This window comes from Ovis canadensis, chromosome 20 (assembly GCF_042477335.2).
Source record: "Ovis canadensis isolate MfBH-ARS-UI-01 breed Bighorn chromosome 20, ARS-UI_OviCan_v2, whole genome shotgun sequence".
Classification (NCBI taxonomy): domain Eukaryota; kingdom Metazoa; phylum Chordata; class Mammalia; order Artiodactyla; family Bovidae; genus Ovis; species Ovis canadensis.
The window spans coordinates 7272590-7293435 of NC_091264.1; positions in this window are offsets into that span (position 1 = coordinate 7272590).

Sequence of the window (20846 nt, forward strand, 5' to 3'; positions counted from 1 at the left end):
CCTGGAGGGCAAAACCTCCTGGATTTTCTCGAGTTGCGGCAGGTGCTCTCGACTTACGACGGGGACCTCAGGGACCCGCTCTGGTGGCCTCAGGAAAGGCCAGTCCAAATGCGAGTTCCTCGGGGGCCTCTCGGGATTCCTCTCCCGTCGATGCCGGGGCCTAAGACCTTGTGTGGAGTCGGGGCCGGAACCTGAGGATTTCTCTCCAGTGCTGACATGGATCTAGGAGGAACTTCTGGAGTCTCCCCAGGGGAGTCAGTCCTCGTCTCGAATGCGGGCATGCACTTGTGCTTTCCTCCAGAGTGGTAGCAGCAGTGTCACGCAGTCCGCCGCGTGGATCAAAGGATCTATGGTTTTCCCTCGAGTCTTTCCCACGAGGCTTTCACACGAGGCTTTCCCACAGGGCTGTCCCACGTGCACACGTGGTGGGACTCGATCCTCGGCTTGAACGTCAAGGCAGTGCAGGGAAAACAGGTTCCTCTGGAATGGACTGACACATCTGGGGGACTCTTGGAATGGTGGCATGACCCTGGAGTTCCTCTCGCCTTTCCTGTGGAGAGCGCCTCCTCTTGAGATGCGACGGGAACGCCGGGAATTCTTTCCCTACGAAACAGATAAAGGATCCCTCATCTCGAGCTAGGAGGCGGAAACGGGGCTCCCCTGGATGTGTGCGGGACCCCACGTGCTTCCCCTCGAGTGGAGACGGGTATGTCGGGGAACTTCTTGAGTTGCAGCAATGGTGTGAAGGACCCTTTGGAAGTTCCAGTGGTTAGATGTGATTGGCCTCGAGAAGCCTCAGCGGAAATGGGCCTCATCTCGCCTGGAGGGCAAAACCTCCTGGATTTTCTCGAGTTGCGGCAGGTGCTCTCGACTTACGACGGGGACCTCAGGGACCCGCTCTGGTGGCCTCAGGAAAGGCCAGTCCCCATGCGAGTTCCTCGGGGGCATCTCGGGATTCCTCTCCCTTCGATGCCGGAGCCTAAGACCTTGTGTGGAGTCGGGGCCGGAAACTGAGGATTCCTCTCCAGTGCTGACATGGATCTTGGGGTACTTCTGGAGTCTCCCCAGGGGAGTCAGTCCTCGTCTCGAATGCGGGCATGCACTTGCGCTTTCCTCCAGAGCGGTAGCAGCAGTGTCACGCAGTCCGCGGCGTGGATCAAAGGATCTATGGTTTTCCCTCGAGTCTTTCCCACGAGGCTTTCCCACAGGGCTGTCCCACGTGCACACGTGGTGGGAGTCGATCCTCGGCTTGAACGTCAAGGCAGTGCAGGGAAAACAGGTTCCTCTGGAATGGACTGACACATCTGGGGGACTCTTGGAATGGTGGCACGACCCTGGAGTTCCTCTCGCCTTTCCTGTGGAGAGCGCCTCCTCTTGAGATGCGACGGGAACGCCGGGAATTCTTTCCCTACGAAACAGGGAAAGGATCCCTCATCTCGAGCTAGGAGGCGGAAACGAGGCTCCCCTGGATGTGTGCGGGACACCACGTGCTTCCTCTCGAGTGGAGACGGGTATGTCGGGGAACTTCTTGAGTTGCAGCAACGGTGTGAAGGACCCTTTGGAAGTTCCAGTGGTTAGATGTGATTGGCCTCGAGAAGCCTCAGCGGAAATGGGCCTCATCTCGCCTGGAGGGCAAAACCTCCTGGATTTTCTCGAGTTGCGGCAGGTGCTCTCGACTTACGACGGGGACCTCAGGGACCCGCTCTGGTGGCCTCAGGAAAGGCCAGTCCCCATGCGAGTTCCTCGGGGGTGTCTCGGGATTCCTCTCCCGTCGATGCCGGGGCCTAAGACCTTGTGTGGAGTCGGGGCCGGAACCTGAGGATTCCTCTCCAGTGCTGACATGGATCTTGGGGTACTTCTGGAGTCTCCCCAGGGGAGTCAGTCCTCGTCTCGAATGCGGGCATGCACTTGCGCTTTCCTCCAGAGCGGTAGCAGCAGTGTCACGCAGTCCGCCGCGTGGATCAAAGGATCTATGGTTTTCCCTCGAGTCTTTCCCACGAGGCTTTCCCACGAGGCTTTCCCACAGGGCTGTCCCACGTGCACACGTGGTGGGAGTCGATCCTCGGCTTCAACGTCAAGGCAGTGCAGGGAAAACAGGTTCCTCTGGAATGGACTGACACATCTGGGGGACTCTTGGAATGGTGGCACGACCCTGGAGTTCCTCTCGCCTTTCCTGTGGAGAGCGCCTCCTCTTGAGATGCGCCGGGAACGCCGGGAATTCTTTCCCTACGAAACAGGGAAAGGATCCCTCATCTTGAGCTAGGAGGCGGAAACGGGGCTCCCCTGGATGTGTGCGGGACACCACGTGCTTCCTCTCGAGTGCAGACGGGTATGTCGGGGAACTTCTTGAGTTGCAGCAAGGGTGTGAAGGACCCTTTGGAATGTCCAGTGGTTAGATGTGATTGGCTTCCAGAAGCCTCAGCGGAAATGGGCCTCATCTCGCCTGGAGGGCAAAACCTCCTGGATTTTCTCGAGTTGCGGCAGGAGCTGTCAACTTACGACGGGGACCTCAGGGACCCGCTCTGGTGGCCTCAGGAAAGGCCAGTCCCCATGTGAGTTCCTCGGGGGCCTCTCGGCATTCCTCTCCCGTCGATGCCGGGGCCTAAGACCTTGTGTGGAGTCGGGGCCGGAACCTGAGGATTCCTCTCCAGTGCTGACATGGATCTTGGGGTACTTCTGGAGTCTCCCCAGGGGAGTCAGTCCTCGTCTCGAATGCGGGCATGCACTTGCGCTTTCCTCCAGAGCGGTAGTAGCAGTGTCACGCAGTCCGCCGCGTGGATCAAAGGATCTATGGTTTTCCCTCGAGTCTTTCCCACGAGGCTTTCCCACGAGGCTTTCCCACAGGGCTGTCCCACGTGCACACGTGGTGGGAGTCGATCCTCGGCTTGAACGTCAAGGCAGTGCAGGGAAAACAGGTTCCTCTGGAATGGACTGACACATCTGGGGGACTCTTGGAATGGTGGCACGACCCTGGAGTTCCTCTCGCCTTTCCTGTGGAGAGCGCCTCCTCTTGAGATGCGACGGGAACGCCGGGAATTCTTTCCCTACGAAACAGGGAAAGGATCCCTCATCTCGAGGTAGGAGGCGGAAACGGGGCTCCCCTGGATGTCTGCGGGACACCACGTGCTTCCTCTCGAGTGGAGACGGGTATGTCTGGGAATTACTTGAGTTGCAGCAACGGTGTGAAGGACCCTTTGGAAGTTCCAGTGGTTAGATGTGATTGGCTTCGAGAAGCCTCAGCGGAAATGGGCCTCATCTCGCCTGGAGGCAAAACCTCCTGGATTTTTTCGAGTTGCGGCAGGTGCTCTCGACTTACGACGGGGACCTCAGGGACCCGCTCTGGTGGCCTCAAGGAAGGCCAGTCCCCATGCGAGTTCCTCGGGGATGTCTCGGGATTCCTCTCCCGTCGATGCCGGGGCCTAAGACCTTGTGTGGAGTCGGGGCCGGAACCTGAGGATTCCTCTCCAGTGCTGACATGGATCTTGGGGTACTTCTGTAGTCTCCCCAGGGGAGTCAGTCCTCGTCTCGAATGCGGGCATGCACTTGCGCTTTCCTCCAGAGCGGTAGCAGCAGTGTCACGCAGTCCGCCGCGTGGATCAAAGGATCTATGGTTTTCCGTCGAGTCTTTCCCACGAGGCTTTCCCACGAGGCTTTCCCACAGAGCTGTCCCACGTGCACACGTGGTGGGAGTCGATCCTCGGCTTGAACGTCAAGGCAGTGCAGGGAAAACAGGTTCCTCTGGAATGGACTGACACATCTGGGGGACTCTTGGAATGGTGGCACGACCCTGGAGTTCCTCTCGCCTTTCCTGTGGAGAGCGCCTCCTCTTGAGATGCGCCGGGAATGCCGGGAATTCTTTCCCTACGAAACAGGGAAAGGATCCCTCATCTCGAGCTAGGAGGCGGAAACGGGGCTCCCCTGAATGTGTGCGGGACACCACGTGCTTCCTCTCGAGTGCAGACGGGTATGTCGGGGAACTTCTTGAGTTGCAGCAAGGGTGTGAAGGACCCTTTGGAATGTCCAGTGGTTAGATGTGATTGGCTTCGAGAAGCCTCAGCGGAAATGTGCCTCATCTCGCCTGGAGGGCAAAACCTCCTGGATTTTCTCGAGTTGCGGCAGGTGCTCTCGACTTACGACGGGGACCTCAGGGACCCGCTCTGGTGGCCTCAGGAAAGGCCAGTCCTCATGCGAGTTCCTCGGGGGCCTCTCGGGATTCCTCTCCCGTCGATGCCGGGGCCTAAGACCTTGTGTGGAGTCGGGGCCGGAACCTGAGGATTCCTCTCCAGTGCTGACATGGATCTTGGGGTACTTCTGGAGTCTCCCCAGGGGAGTCAGTCCTCGTCTCGAATGCGGGCATGCACTTGCGCTTTCCTCCAGAGCGGTAGCAGCAGTGTCACGCAGTCCGCCGAGTGGATCAAAGGATCTATGGTTTTCCCTCGAGTCTTTCCCACGAGGCTTTCCCACAGGGCTGTCCCACGTGCACACGTGGTGGGAGTTGATCCTCGGCTTGAACGTCAAGGCAGTGCAGGGAAAACAGGTTCCTCTGGAATGGACTGACACATCTGGGGGACTCTTGGAATGGTGTCTCGACCCTGGAGTTCCTCTCGCCTTTCCTGTGGAGAGCGCCTCCTCTTGAGATGCGACGGGAACGCCGGGAATTCTTTCCCTACGAAACAGGGAAAGGATCCCTCATCTCGAGCCAGGAGGCGGAAACGGGGCTCCCCTGGATGTGTGCGGGACCCCACGTGCTTCCTCTCGAGTGGAGACGGGTATGTCGGGGAACTTCTTGAGTTGCAGCAACGGTGTGAAGGACCCTTTGGAAGTTCCAGTGGTTAGATGTGATTGGCCTCGAGAAGCCTCAGCGGAAATGGGCCTCATCTCGCCTGGAGGGCAAAACCTCCTGGATTTTCTCGAGTTGCGGCAGGTGCTCTCGACTTACGACGGGGACCTCAGGGACCCGCTCTGGTGGCCTCAGGAAAGGCCAGTCCCCATGCGAGTTCCTCGGGGGCCTCTCGGGATTCCTCTCCCGTCGATGCCGGGGCCTAAGACCTTGTGTGGAGTCGGGGCCGGAACCTGAGGATTCCTCTCCAGTGCTGACATGGATCTTGGGGTACTTCTGGAGTCTCCCCAGGGGAGTCAGTCCTCGTCTCGAATGCGGGCATGCACTTGCACTTCCTCCAGAGCGGTAGCAGCAGTGTCACGCAGTCCGCCGCGTGGATCAAAGGATCTATGGTTTTCCCTCGAGTCTTTCCCACGAGGCTTTCCCACGAGGCTTTCCCACAGGGCTGTCCCACGTGCACACGTGGTGGGAGTGGATCCTCGGCTTGAACGTCAAGGCAGTGCAGGGAAAACAAGTTCCTCTGGAATGGACTGACACATCTGGGGGACTCTTGGAATGGTGTCACGACCCTGGAGTTCCTCTCGCCTTTCCTGTGGAGAGCGCCTCCTCTTGAGATGCGCCGGGAATGCCGGGAATTCTTTCCCTACGAAACAGGGAAATGATCCCTCATCTCGAGCTAGGAGGCGGAAACCGGGCTCCCCTGAATGTGTGCGGGACACCACGTGCTTCCTCTCGAGTGCAGACGGGTATGTCGGGGAACTTCTTGAGTTGCAGCAACGGTGTGAAGGACCCTTTGGAAGTTCCAGTGGTTAGATGTGATTGGCCTCGAGAAGCCTCAGCGGAAATGGGCCTCATCTCGCCTGGAGGGCAAAACCTCCTGGATTTTCTCGAGTTGCGGCAGGTGCTCTCGACTTACGACGGGGACCTCAGGGACCCGCTCTGGTGGCCTCAGGAAAGGCCAGTCCCCATGCGAGTTCCTCGGGGGCCTCTCGGGATTCCTCTCCCGTCGATGCCGGGGCCTAAGACCTTGTGTGGAGTCGGGGCCGGAACCTGAGGATTCCTCTCCAGTGCTGACATGGATCTTGGGGTACTTCTGGAGTCTCCCCAGGGGAGTCAGTCCTCGTCTCGAATGCGGGCATGCACTTGCACTTCCTCCAGAGCGGTAGCAGCAGTGTCACGCAGTCCGCCGCGTGGATCAAAGGATCTATGGTTTTCCCTCGAGTCTTTCCCACGAGGCTTTCCCACGAGGCTTTCCCACAGGGCTGTCCCACGTGCACACGTGGTGGGAGTGGATCCTCGGCTTGAACGTCAAGGCAGTGCAGGGAAAACAAGTTCCTCTGGAATGGACTGACACATCTGGGGGACTCTTGGAATGGTGTCACGACCCTGGAGTTCCTCTCGCCTTTCCTGTGGAGAGCGCCTCCTCTTGAGATGCGCCGGGAATGCCGGGAATTCTTTCCCTACGAAACAGGGAAATGATCCCTCATCTCGAGCTAGGAGGCGGAAACCGGGCTCCCCTGAATGTGTGCGGGACACCACGTGCTTCCTCTCGAGTGCAGACGGGTATGTCGGGGAACTTCTTGAGTTGCAGCAACGGTGTGAAGGACCCTTTGGAATGTCCAGTGGTTAGATGTGATTGGCTTCGAGAAGCCTCAGCGGAAATGGGCCTCATCTCGCCTGGAGGGCAAAACCTCCTGGATTTTCTCGAGTTGCGGCAGGTGCTCTCGACTTACGACGGGGACCTCAGGGACCCGCTCTGGTGGCCTCAGGAAAGGCCAGTCCTCATGCGAGTTCCTCGGGGGCCTCTCGGGATTCCTCTCCCGTCGATGCCGGGGCCTAAGACCTTGTGTGGAGTCGGGGCCGGAACCTGAGGATTCCTCTCCAGTGCTGACATGGATCTTGGGGTACTTCTGGAGTCTCCCCAGGGGAGTCAGTCCTCGTCTCGAATGCGGGCATGCACTTGCGCTTTCCTCCAGAGCGGTAGCAGCAGTGTCACGCAGTCCGCCGAGTGGATCAAAGGATCTATGGTTTTCCCTCGAGTCTTTCCCACGAGGCTTTCCCACGAGGCTTTCCCACAGGGCTGTCCCACGTGCACACGTGGTGGGAGTCGATCCTCGGCTTCAACGTCAAGGCAGTGCAGGGAAAACAGGTTCCTCTGGAATGGACTGACACATCTGGGGGACTCTTGGAATGGTGGCACGACCCTGGAGTTCCTCTCGCCTTTCCTGTGGAGAGCGCCTCCTCTTGAGATGCGCCGGGAACGCCGGGAATTCTTTCCCTTCGAAACAGGGAAAGGATCCCTCATCTCAAGCTAGGAGGCGGAAACGGAGCACCCCTGGATGTGTGCGGGACCCCACGTGCTTCCTCTCGAGTGGAGACGGGTATGTCGGGGAACTTCTTGAGTTGCAGCAAGGGTGTGAAGGACCCTTTGGAAGTTCCAGTGGTTAGATGTGATTGGCCTCGAGAAGCCTCAGCGGAAATGGGCCTCATCTCGCCTGGAGGGCAAAACCTCCTGGATTTTCTCGAGTTGCGGCAGGTGCTCTCGACTTACGACGGGGACCTCAGGGACCCGCTCTGGTGGCCTCAGGAAAGGCCAGTCCCCATGCGAGTTCCTCGGGGGCCTCTCGGGATTCCTCTCCCGTCGATGCCGGGGCCTAAGACCTTGTGTGGAGTCGGGGCCGGAACCTGAGGATGCCTCTCCAGTGCTGACATGGATCTTGGGGTACTTCTGGAGTCTCCCCAGGGGAGTCAGTCCTCGTCTCGAATGCGGGCATGCACTTGCACTTCCTCCAGAGCGGTAGCAGCAGTGTCACGCAGTCCGCCGCGTGGATCAAAGGATCTATGGTTTTCCCTCGAGTCTTTCCCACGAGGCTTTCCCACGAGGCTTTCCCACAGGGCTGTCCCACGTGCACACGTGGTGGGAGTGGATCCTCGGCTTGAACGTCAAGGCAGTGCAGGGAAAACAAGTTCCTCTGGAATGGACTGACACATCTGGGGGACTCTTGGAATGGTGTCACGACCCTGGAGTTCCTCTCGCCTTTCCTGTGGAGAGCGCCTCCTCTTGAGATGCGCCGGGAATGCCGGGAATTCTTTCCCTACGAAACAGGGAAATGATCCCTCATCTCGAGCTAGGAGGCGGAAACCGGGCTCCCCTGAATGTGTGCGGGACACCACGTGCTTCCTCTCGAGTGCAGACGGGTATGTCGGGGAACTTCTTGAGTTGCAGCAACGGTGTGAAGGACCCTTTGGAATGTCCAGTGGTTAGATGTGATTGGCTTCGAGAAGCCTCAGCGGAAATGGGCCTCATCTCGCCTGGAGGGCAAAACCTCCTGGATTTTCTCGTGTTGCGGCAGGTGCTCTCGACTTACGACGGGGACCTCAGGGACCCGCTCTGGTGGCCTCAGGAAAGGCCAGTCCTCATGCGAGTTCCTCGGGGGCCTCTCGGGATTCCTCTCCCGTCGATGCCGGGGCCTAAGACCTTGTGTGGAGTCGGGGCCGGAACCTGAGGATTCCTCTCCAGTGCTGACATGGATCTTGGGGTACTTCTGGAGTCTCCCCAGGGGAGTCAGTCCTCGTCTCGAATGCGGGCATGCACTTGCGCTTTCCTCCAGAGCGGTAGCAGCAGTGTCACGCAGTCCGCCGAGTGGATCAAAGGATCTATGGTTTTCCCTCGAGTCTTTCCCACGAGGCTTTCCCACGAGGCTTTCCCACAGGGCTGTCCCACGTGCACACGTGGTGGGAGTCGATCCTCGGCTTCAACGTCAAGGCAGTGCAGGGAAAACAGGTTCCTCTGGAATGGACTGACACATCTGGGGGACTATTGGAATGGTGGCACGACCCTGGAGTTCCTCTCGCCTTTCCTGTGGAGAGCGCCTCCTCTTGAGATGCGCCGGGAACGCCGGGAATTCTTTCCCTACGAAACAGGGAAAGGATCCCTCATCTCAAGCTAGGAGGCGGAAACGGAGCACCCCTGGATGTGTGCGGGACCCCACGTGCTTCCTCTCGAGTGGAGACGGGTATGTCGGGGAACTTCTTGAGTTGCAGCAACGGTGTGAAGGACCCTTTGGAAGTTCCAGTGGTTAGATGTGATTGGCCTCGAGAAGCCTCAGCGGAAATGGGCCTCATCTCGCCTGGAGGGCAAAACCTCCTGGATTTTCTCGAGTTGCGGCAGGTGCTCTCGACTTACGACGGGGACCTCAGGGACCCGCTCTGGTGGCCTCAGGAAAGGCCAGTCCCCATGCGAGTTCCTCGGGGGCCTCTCGGGATTCCTCTCCCGTCGATGCCGGGGCCTAAGACCTTGTGTGGAGTCGGGGCCGGAACCTGAGGATGCCTCTCCAGTGCTGACATGGATCTTGGGGTACTTCTGGAGTCTCCCCAGGGGAGTCAGTCCTCGTCTCGAATGCGGGCATGCACTTGCACTTCCTCCAGAGCGGTAGCAGCAGTGTCACGCAGTCCGCCGCGTGGATCAAAGGATCTATGGTTTTCCCTCGAGTCTTTCCCACGAGGCTTTCCCACGAGGCTTTCCCACAGGGCTGTCCCACGTGCACACGTGGTGGGAGTTGATCCTCGGCTTGAACGTCAAGGCAGTGCAGGGAAAACAAGTTCCTCTGGAATGGACTGACACATCTGGGGGACTCTTGGAATGGTGTCACGACCCTGGAGTTCCTCTCGCCTTTCCTGTGGAGAGCGCCTCCTCTTGAGATGCGACGGGAACGCCGGGAATTCTTTCCCTACGAAACAGGGAAAGGATCCCTCATCTCGAGCTAGGAGGCGGAAACGGGGCTCCCCTGGATGTGTGCGGGACACCACGTGCTTCCTCTCGAGTGCAGACGGGTATGTTGGGGAACTTCTTGAGTTGCAGCAAGGGTGTGAAGGACCCTTTGGAAGTTCCAGTGGATTGATGTGATTGGCCTCGAGAAGCCTCAGCGGAAATGGGCCTCATCTCGCCTGGAGGGCAAAACCTCCTGGATTTTCTCGAGTTGCGGCAGGTGCTCTCGACTTACGACGGGGACCTCAGGGACCCGCTCTGGTGGCCTCAGGAAAGGCCAGTCCCCATGCGAGTTCCTCGGGGGCCTCTCGGGATTCCTCTCCCGTCGATGCCGGGGCCTAAGACCTTGTGTGGAGTCGGGGCCGGAACCTGAGGATTCCTCTCCAGTGCTGACATGGATCTTGGGGTACTTCTGGAGTCTCCCCAGGGGAGTCAGTCCTCGTCTCGAATGCGGGCATGCACTTGCGCTTTCCTCCAGAGTGGTAGCAGAAGTGTCACGCAGTCCGCCGCGTGGATCAAAGGATCTATGGTTTTCCCTCGAGTCTTTCCCACGAGGCTTTCCCACGAGGCTTTCCCACAGGGCTGTCCCACGTGCACACGTGGTGGGAGTCGATCCTCGGCTTGAACGTCAAGGCAGTGCAGGGAAAACAGGTTCCTCTGGAATGGACTGACACATCTGGGGGACTCTTGGAATGGTGGCACGACCCTGGAGTTCCTCTCGCCTTTCCTGTGGAGAGCGCCTCCTCTTGAGATGAGCCGGGAACGCCGGGAATTCTTTCCCTACGAAACAGGGAAAGGATCCCTCATCTCGAGCTAGGAGGCGGAAACGGAGCACCCCTGGATGTGTGAGGGACCCCACGTGCTTCCTCTCGAGTGGAGACGGGTATGTCGGGGAACTTCTTGAGTTGCAGCAACGGTGTGAAGGACCCTTTGGAAGTTCCAGTGGTTAGATGTGATTGGCCTCGAGAAGCCTCAGCGGAAATGGGCCTCATCTCGCCTGGAGGGCAAAACCTCCTGGATTTTCTCGAGTTGCGGCAGGTGCTCTCGACTTACGACGGGGACCTCAGGGACCCGCTCTGGTGGCCTCAGGAAAGGCCAGTCCCCATGCGAGTTCCTCGGGGGCCTCTCGGGATTCCTCTCCCGTCGATGCCGGGGCCTAAGACCTTGTGTGGAGTCGGGGCCTGAACCTGAGGATTCCTCTCCAGTGCTGACATGGATCTTGGGGTACTTCTGGAGTCTCCCCAGGGGAGTCAGTCCTCGTCTCGAATGCGGGCATGCACTTGCGCTTCCTCCAGAGCGGTAGCAGCAGTGTCACGCAGTCCGCCGCGTGGATCAAAGGATCTATGGTTTTCCCTCGAGTCTTTCCCACGAGGCTTTCCCACAGGGCTGTCCCACGTGCACACGTGGTGGGAGTCGATCCTCGGCTTGAACGTCAAGGCAGTGCAGGGAAAACAGGTTCCTCTGGAATGGACTGACACATCTGGGGGACTCTTGGAATGGTGGCACGACCCTGGAGTTCCTCTCGCCTTTCCTGTGGAGAGCGCCTCCTCTTGAGATGTGACGGGAACGCCGGGAATTCTTTCCCTACGAAACAGGGAAAGGATCCCTCATCTCGAGCTAGGAGGCGGAAACGGGGCTCCCCTGGATGTGTGCGTGACCCCACGTGCTTCCTCTCGAGTGGAGACGGGTATGTCGGGGAACTTCTTGAGTTGCAGCAACGGTGTGAAGGACCCTTTGGAAGTTCCAGTGGTTAGATGTGATTGGCCTCGAGAAGCCTCAGCGGAAATGGGCCTCATCTCGCCTGGAGGGCAAAACCTCCTGGATTTTCTCGAGTTGCGGCAGGTTCTCTCGACTTACGACGGGGACCTCAGGGAACCGCTCTGGTGGCCTCAGGAAAGGCCAGTCCCCATGCGAGTTCCTCGGGGGCCTCTCGGGAATCCTCTCCCATCGATGACGGGGCCTAAGACCTTGTGTGGAGTCGGGGCCGGAACCTGAGTTTTCCTCTCCAGTGCTGACATGGATCTTGGGGTACTTCTGGAGTCTCCCCAGGGGAGTCAGTCCTCGTCTCGAATGCGGGCATGCACTTGTGCTTTCCTCCAGAGCGGTAGCAGCAGTGTCACGCAGTCCGCCGCGTGGATCAAAGGATCTATGGTTTTCCCTCGAGTCTTTCCCACGAGGCTTTCCCACGAGGCTTTCCCACAGGGCTGTCCCACGTGCACACGTGGTGGGAGTCGATCCTCGGCTTGAACGTCAAGGCAGTGCAGGGAAAACAGGTTCCTCTGGAATGGACTGACACATCTGGGGGACTCTTGGAATGGTGCCATGACCCTGGAGTTCCTCTCGCCTTTCCTGTGGAGAGCGCCTCCTCTTGAGATGCGACGGGAACGCCGGGAATTCTTTCCCTACGAAACAGGGAAAGGATCCCTCATCTCGAGCTAGGAGGCGGAAACGGGGCTCCCCTGGATGTGTGCGGGACACCACGTGCTTCCTCTCGAGTGCAGACGGGTATGTAGGGGAACTTCTTGAGTTGCAGCAAGGGTGTGAAGGACCCTTTGGAAGTTCCAGTGGTTAGATGTGATTGGCCTCGAGAAGCCTCAGCGGAAATGGGCCTCATCTCGCCTGGAGGGCAAAACCTCCTGGATATTCTCGAGTTGCGGCAGGTGCTCTCGACTTACGACGGGGACCTCAGGGACCCGCTCTGGTGGCCTCAGGAAAGGCCAGTCCCCATGCGAGTTCCTCGGGGGCCTCTCGGGATTCCTCTCCCGTCGATGCCGGGGCCTAAGACCTTGTGTGGAGTCGGGGCCGGAACCTGAGGATTCCTCTCCAGTGCTGACATGGATCTTGGGGTACTTCTGGAGTCTCCCCAGGGGAGTCAGTCCTCGTCTCGAATGCGGGCATGCACTTGCACTTCCTCCAGAGCGGTAGTAGCAGTGTCACGCAGTCCGCCGCGTGGATCAAAGGATCTATGGTTTTCCCTCGAGTCTTTCCCACGAGGCTTTCCCACGAGGCTTTCCCACAGGGCTGTCCCACGTGCACACGTGGTGGGAGTTGATCCTCGGCTTGAACGTCAAGGCAGTGCAGGGAAAACAAGTTCCTCTGGAATGGACTGACACATCTGGGGGACTCTTGGAATGGTGTCACGACCCTGGAGTTCCTCTCGCCTTTCCTGTGGAGAGCGCCTCCTCTTGAGATGCGACGGGAACGCCGGGAATTCTTTCCCTACGAAACAGGGAAAGGATCCCTCATCTCGAGCTAGGAGGCGGAAACGGGGCTCCCCTGGATGTGTGCGGGACACCACGTGCTTCCTCTCGAGTGCAGACGGGTATGTTGGGGAACTTCTTGAGTTGCAGCAAGGGTGTGAAGGACCCTTTGGAAGTTCCAGTGGATAGATGTGATTGGCCTCGAGAAGCCTCAGCGGAAATGGGCCTCATCTCGCCTGGAGGGCAAAACCTCCTGGATTTTCTCGAGTTGCGGCAGGTGCTCTCGACTTACGACGGGGACCTCAGGGACCCGCTCTGGTGGCCTCAGGAAAGGCCAGTCCCCATGCGAGTTCCTCGGGGGCCTCTCGGGATTCCTCTCCCGTCGATGCCGGGGCCTAAGACCTTGTGTGGAGTCGGGGCCGGAACCTGAGGATTCCTCTCCAGTGCTGACATGGATCTTGGGGTACTTCTGGAGTCTCCCCAGGGGAGTCAGTCCTCGTCTCGAATGCGGGCATGCACTTGCGCTTCCTCCAGAGCGGTAGCAGCAGTGTCACGCAGTCCGCCGCGTGGATCAAAGGATCTATGGTTTTCCCTCGAGTCTTTCCCACGAGGCTTTCCCACGAGGCTTTCCCACAGGGCTGTCCCACGTGCACACGTGGTGGGAGTCGATCCTCGGCTTGAACGTCAAGGCAGTGCAGGGAAAACAGGTTGTTCTGGAATGGACTGACACATCTGGGGGACTCTTGGAATGGTGTCACGACCCTGGAGTTCCTCTCGCCTTTCCTGTGGAGAGCGCCTCCTCTTGAGATGCGACGGGAACGCCGGGAATTCTTTCCCTACGAAACAGGGAAAGGATCCCTCATCTCGAGCTAGGAGGCGGAAACGGGGCTCCCCTGGATGTGTGCGTGACCCCACGTGCTTCCTCTCGAGTGCAGACGGGTATGTCGGGGAACTTCTTGAGTTGCAGCAAGGGTGTGAAGGACCCTTTGGAAGTTCCAGTGGTTAGATGTGATTGGCCTCGAGAAGCCTCAGCGGAAATGGGCCTCATCTCGCCTGGAGGGCAAAACCTCCTGGATTTTCTCGAGTTGCGGCAGGTGCTCTCGACTTACGACGGGGACCTCAGGGACCCGCTCTGGTGGCCTCAGGAAAGGCCAGTCCCCATGCGAGTTCCTCGGGGGTGTCTCGGGATTCCTCTCCCGTCGATGCCGGGGCCTAAGACCTTGTGTGGAGTCGGGGCCGGAACCTGAGGATTCCTCTCCAGTGCTGACATGGATCTTGGGGTACTTCTGGAGTCTCCCCAGGGGAGTCAGTCCTTGTCTCGAATGCGGGCATGCACTTGCGCTTTCCTCCAGAGCGGTAGCAGAAGTGTCACGCAGTCCGCCGCGTGGATCAAAGGATCTATGGTTTTCCCTCGAGTCTTTCCCACGAGGCTTTCCCACAGGGCTGTCCCACGTGCACACGTGGTGGGGGTCGATCCTCGGCTTGAACGTCAAGGCAGTGCAGGGAAAACAGGTTCCTCTGGAATGGACTGGCACATCTGGGGGACTCTTGGAATGGTGGCACGACCCTGGAGTTCCTCTCGCCTTTCCTGTGGAGAGCGCCTCCTCTTGAGATGCGACGGGAACGCCGGGAAATCTTTCCCTACGAAACAGGGAAAGGATCCCTCATCTCGAGCTAGGAGGCGGAAACGGGGCTCCCCTGGATGTGTGCGTGACTCCACGTGCTTCCTCTCGAGTGGAGACGGGTATGTCGGGGAACTTCTTGAGTTGCAGCAAGGGTGTGAAGGACCCTTTGGAAGTTCCAGTGGTTAGATGTGATTGGCCTCGAGAAGCCTCAGCGGAAATGGGCCTCATCTCGCCTGGAGGGCAAAACCTCCTGGATTTTCTCGAGTTGCGGCAGGTGCTCTCGACTTACGACGGGGACCTCAGGGACCCGCTCTGGTGGCCTCAGGAAAGGCCAGTCCCCATGCGAGTTCCTCGGGGGCCTCTCGGGTTTCCTCTCCCGTCGATGCCGGGGCCTAAGACCTTGTGTGGAGTCGGGGCCGGAACCTGAGGATTCCTCTCCAGTGCTGACATGGATCTTGGGGTACTTCTGGAGTCTCCCCAGGGGAGTCAGTCCTCGTCTCGAATGCGGGCATGCACTTGCGCTTTCCTCCAGAGCGGTAGCAGCAGTGTCACGCAGTCCGCCGCGTGGATCAAAGGATCTATGGTTTTCCCTCGAGTCTTTCCCACGAGGCTTTCCCACAGGGCTGTCCCACGTGCACACGTGGTGGGAGTCGATCCTCGGCTTGAACGTCAAGGCAGTGCAGGGAAAACAGGTTCCTCTGGAATGGACTGACACATCTGGGGGACTCTTGGAATGGTGGCACGACCCTGGAGTTCCTCTCGCCTTTCCTGTGGAGAGCGCCTCCTCTTGAGATGCGACGGGAACGCCGGGAATTCTTTCCCTACGAAACAGGGAAAGGATCCCTCATCTCGAGCTAGGAGGCGGAAACGGAGCACCCCTGGATGTGTGCGGGACCCCACGTGCTTCCTCTCGAGTGGAGACGGGTATGTCGGGGAACTTCTTGAGTTGCAGCAACGGTGTGAAGGACCCTTTGGAAGTTCCAGTGGTTAGATGTGATTGGCCTCGAGAAGCCTCAGCGGAAATGGGCCTCATCTCTCCTGGAGGTGAAAACCTCCTGGATTTTCTCGAGTTACGGCAGGTGCTCTCGACATACGACGGGGACCTCGGGGACCCGCTCTGGTGGCCTCAGGAAAGGCCAGTCCCCATTCGAGTTCCTCGGGGGCCTCTCGGGATTCCTCTCCCGTCGATGCCGGGGCCTAAGACCTTGTGTGGATTCGGGGCCGGAACCTGAGGATTCCTCTCCAGTGCTGACATGGATCTTGGGGTACTTCTGGAGTCTCCCCAGGGGAGTCAGTCCTCGTCTCGAATGCGGGCATGCACTTGCGCTTTCCTCCAGAGCGGTAGCAGCAGTGTCACGCAGTCCGCCGCGTGGATCAAAGGATCTATGGTTTTCCCTCGAGTCTTTCCCACGAGGCTTTCCCACGAGGCTTTCCCACAGGGCTGTCCCACGTGCACACGTGTTGGGAGTCGATCCTCGGCTTGAACGTCAAGGCAGTGCAGGGAAAACAGGTTCCTCTGGAATGGACTGACACATCTGGGGGACTCTTGGAATGGTGGCACGACCCTGGAGTTCCTCTCGCCTTTCCTGTGGAGAGCGCCTCCTCTTGAGATGCGACGGGAACGCCGGGAATTCTTTCCCTACGAAACAGGGAAAGGATCCCTCATCTCGAGCTAGGAGGCGGAAACGGAGCACCCCTGGATGTGTGCGGGACCCCACGTGCTTCCTCTCGAGTGGAGACGGGTATGTCGGGGAACTTCTTGAGTTGCAGCAACGGTGTGAAGGACCCTTTGGAAGTTCCAGTGGTTAGATGTGATTGGCCTCGAGAAGCCTCAGCGGAAATGGGCCTCATCTCGCCTGGAGGTGAAAACCTCCTGGATTTTCTCGAGTTACGGCAGGTGCTCTCGACATACGACTGGGACCTCGGGGACCCGCTCTGGTGGCCTCAGGAAAGGCCAGTCCCCATGCGAGTTCCTCGGGGGCCTCTCGGGATTCCTCTCCCGTCGATGCCGGGGCCTAAGACCTTGTGTGGAGTCGGGGCCGGAACCTGAGGATTCCTCTCCAGTGCTGACATGGATCTTGGGGTATTTCTGGAGTCTCCCCAGGGGAGTCAGTCCTCGTCTCGAATGCGGGCATGCACTTGCGCTTTCCTCCAGAGCGGTAGCAGCAGTGTCACGCAGTCCGCCGCGTGGATCAAAGGATCTATGGTTTTCCCTCGAGTCTTTCCCACGAGGCTTTCCCACGAGGCTTTCCCACAGGTCTGTCCCACGTGCACACGTGGTGGGAGTCGATCCTCGGCTTGAACGTCAAGGCAGTGCAGGGAAAACAGGTTCCTCTGGAATGGACTGACACATCTGGGGGACTCTTGGAATGGTGGCATGACCCTGGAGTTCCTCTCACCTTTCCTGTGGAGAGCGCCTCCTCTTGAGATGCGACGGGAACGCCGGGAATTCTTTCCCTACGAAACAGGGAAAGGATCCCTCATCTCGAGCTAGGAGGCGGAAACGGGGCTCCCCTGGATGTGTGTGGGACACCACGTGCTTCCTCTCGAGTGCAGACGGGTATGTCGGGGAACTTCTTGAGTTGCAGCAAGGGTGTGAAGGACCCTTTGGAAGTTCCAGTGGTTAGATGTGATTGGCCTCGAGAAGCCTCAGCGGAAATGGGCCTCATCTCGCCTGGAGGGCAAAACCTCCTGGATTTTCTCGAGTTGCGGCAGGTGCTCTCGACTTACGACGGGGACCTCAGGGACCCGCTCTGGTGGCCTCAGGAAAGGCCAGTCCCCATGCGAGTTCATCGGGGGCCTCTCGGGATTCCTCTCCCGTCGAGGCCGGGGCCTCAGACCTTGTGTGGAGTCGGGGCCGGAACCTGAGGATTCCTCTCCAGTGCTGACATGGATCTTGGGGTACTTCTGGAGTCTCCCCAGGGGAGTCAGTCCTCGTCTCGAATGCGGACATGCACTTGTGCTTTCCTCCAGAGCGGTAGCAGCAGTGTCACGCAGTCCGCCGCGTGGATCAAAGGATCTATGGTTTTCCCTCGAGTCTTTCCCACGAGGCTTTCCCACGAGGCTTTCCCACAGGGCTGTCTCACGTGCACACGTGGTGGGAGTCGATCCTCGGCTTGAACGTCAAGGCAGTGCAGGGAAAACAGGTTCCTCTGGAATGGACTGACACATCTGGGGGACTCTTGGAATGGTGGCACGACCCTGGAGTTCCTCTCGCCTTTCCTGTGGAGAGCGCCTCCTCTTGAGATGCGACGGGAACGCCGGGAATTCTTTCCCTAAGAAACAGGGAAAGGATCCCTCATCTCGAGCTAGGAGGCGGAAACGGGGCTCCCCTGGATGTGTGCGGGACCCCACGTACTTCCTCTCGAGTGGAGACGGGTATGGCGGGGAACTTCTTGAGTTGCAGCAAGGGTGTGAAGGACCCTTTGGAAGTTCCAGTGGTTAGATGTGATTGGCCTCGAGAAGCCTCAGCGGAAATGGGCCTCATCTCGCCTGGAGGGCAAAACCTCCTGGATTTTCTCGAGTTGCGGCAGGTGCTCTCGACTTACGACGGGGACCTCGGGGACCCGCTCTGGTGGCCTCAGGAAAGGGCAGTCCCCATGCGAGTTCCTCGGGGGCCTCTCGGGATTCCTCTCCCGTCGATGCCGGGGCCTAACACCTTGTGTGGAGTCGGGGCCGGAACCTGAGGATTCCTCTCCAGTGCTGACATGGATCTTGGGGTACTTCTGGAGTCTCCCCAGGGGAGTCAGTCCTCGTCTCGAATGCGGGCATGCACTTGCGCTTTCCTCCAGAGCGGTAGCAGCAGTGTCACGCAGTCCGCCGCGTGGATCAAAGGATCTATGGTTTTCCCTCGAGTCTTTCCCACGAGGCTTTCCCACGAGGCTTTCCCACAGGGCTGTCCCACGTGCACACGTGGTGGGAGTCGATCCTCGCCTTGAACGTCAAGGCAGTGCAGGGAAAACAGGTTCCTCTGGAATGGACTGACACATCTGGGGGACTCTTGGAATGGTGTCACGACCCTGGAGTTCCTCTCGCCTTTCCTGTGGAGAGCGCCTCCTCTTGAGATGCGACGGGAACGCCGGGAATTCTTTCCCTACGAAACAGGGAAAGGATCCCTCATCTCGAGCTAGGAGGCGGAAACGGGGCTCCCCTGGATGTGTGCGGGACCCCACGTGCTTCCTCTCGAGTGGAGACGGGTATGCCGGGGAACTTCTTGAGTTGCAGCAACGGTGTGAAGGACCCTTTGGAAGTTCCAGTGGTTAGATATGATTGGCCTCGAGAAGCCTCAGCGGAAATGGGCCTCATCTCGCCTGGAGGGCAAAACCTCCTGGATTTTCTCGAGTTGCGGCAGGTGCTCTCGACTTACGACGGGGACCTCAGGGACCCGCTCTGGTGGCCTCAGGAAAGGCCAGTCCCCATGCGAGTTCCTCGGGGGCCTCTCGGGATTCCTCTCCCGTCGATGCCGGGGCCTAAGACCTTGTGTGGAGTCGGGGCCGGAACCTGAGGATTCCTCTCCAGTGCTGACATGGATCTTGGGGTACTTCTGGAGTCTCCCCAGGGGAGTCAGTCCTCGTCTCGAATGCGGGCATGCACTTGCGCTTTCCTCCAGAGCGGTAGCAGCAGTGTCACGCAGTCCGCCGCGTGGATCAAAGGATCTATGGTTTTCCCTCGAGTCTTTCCCACGAGGCTTTCCCACGAGGCTTTCCCACAGGGCTGTCCCACGTGCACACGTGGTGGGAGTCGATCCTCGGCTTGAACGTCAAGGCAGTGCAGGGAAAACAGGTTCCTCTGGAATGGACTGACACATCTGGGGGACTCTTGGAATGGTGGCACGACCCTGGAGTTCCTCTCGCCTTTCCTGTGGAGAGCGCCTCCTCTTGAGATGCGCCGGGAATGCCGGGAATTCTTTCCCTACGAAACAGGGAAAGGATCCCTCATCTCGAGCTAGGAGGCGGAAACGGGGCTCCCCTGGATGTGTGCGGGACACCACTTGCTTCCTCTCGAGTGCAGACGGGTATGTCGGGGAACTTCTTGAGTTGCAGCAATGGTGTGAAGGACCCTTTGGAATGTCCAGTGGTTAGATGTGATTGGCTTCGAGAAGCCTCAGCGGAAATGGGCCTCATCTCGCCTGGAGGGCAAAACCTCCTGGATTTTCTCAAGTTGCGGCAGGTGCTCTCGACTTACGACGGGGACCTCAGGGACCCGCTCTGGTGGCCTCAGGAAAGGCCAGTCCCCATGCGAGTTCCTCGGGGGCCTCTCGGGATTCCTCTCCCGTCGATGCCGGGGCCTAAGACCTTGTGTGGAGTCGGAGCCGGAACCTGAGGATTCCTCTCCAGTGCTGACATGGATCTTGGGGTACTTCTGGAGTCTCCCCAGGGGAGTCAGTCCTCGTCTCGAATGCGGGCATGCACTTGCGCTTTCCTCCAGAGCGGTAGCAGCAGTGTCACGCAGTCCGCCGCGTGGATCAAAGGATCTATGGTTTTCCCTCGAGTCTTTCCCACGAGGCTTTCCCACATGGCTGTCCCACGTGCACACGTGGTGGGAGTTGATCCTCGGCTTGAACGTCAAGGCAGTGCAGGGAAAACAGGTTCCTCTGGAATGGACTGACACATCTGGGGGACTCTTGGAATGGTGTCTCGACCCTGGAGTTCCTCTCCCCTTTCCTGTGGAGAGCGCCTCCTCTTGAGATGCGACGGGAACGCCGGGAATTCTTTCCCTACGAAACAGGGAAAGGATCCCTCATCTCGAGCCAGGAGGCGGAAACTGGGCTCCCCTGGATGTGTGCGGGACCCCACGTGCTTCCTCTCGAGTGGAGACGGGTATGTCGGGGAACTTCTTGAGTTGCAGCAACGGTGTGAAGGACCCTTTGGAAGTTCCAGTGGTTAGATGTGATTGGCCACGAGAAGCCTCAGCGGAAATGGGCCTCATCTCGCCTGGAGGGCAAAACCTCCTGGATTTTCTCGAGTTGCGGCAGGTGCTCTCGACTTACGACGGGGACCTCAGGGACCCGCTCTGGTGGCCTCAGGAAAGGCCAGTCCCCATGCGAGTTCCTCGGGGGCCTCTCGGGATTCCTCTCCCGTCGATGCCGGGGCCTAAGACCTTGTGTGGAGTCGGGGCCGGAACCTGAGGATTCCTCTCCAGTGCTGACATGGATCTTGGGGTACTTCTGGAGTCTCCCCAGGGGAGTCAGTCCTCGTCTCGAATGCGGGCATGCACTTGCGCTTCCTCCAGAGCGGTAGCAGCAGTGTCACGCAGTCCGCCGCGTGGATCAAAGGATCTATGGTTTTCCCTCGAGTCTTTCCCACGAGGCTTTCCCACGAGGCTTTCCCACAGGGCTGTCCCACGTGCACACGTGGTGGGAGTCGATCCTCGGCTTGAACGTCAAGGCAGTGCAGGGAAAACAGGTTGTTCTG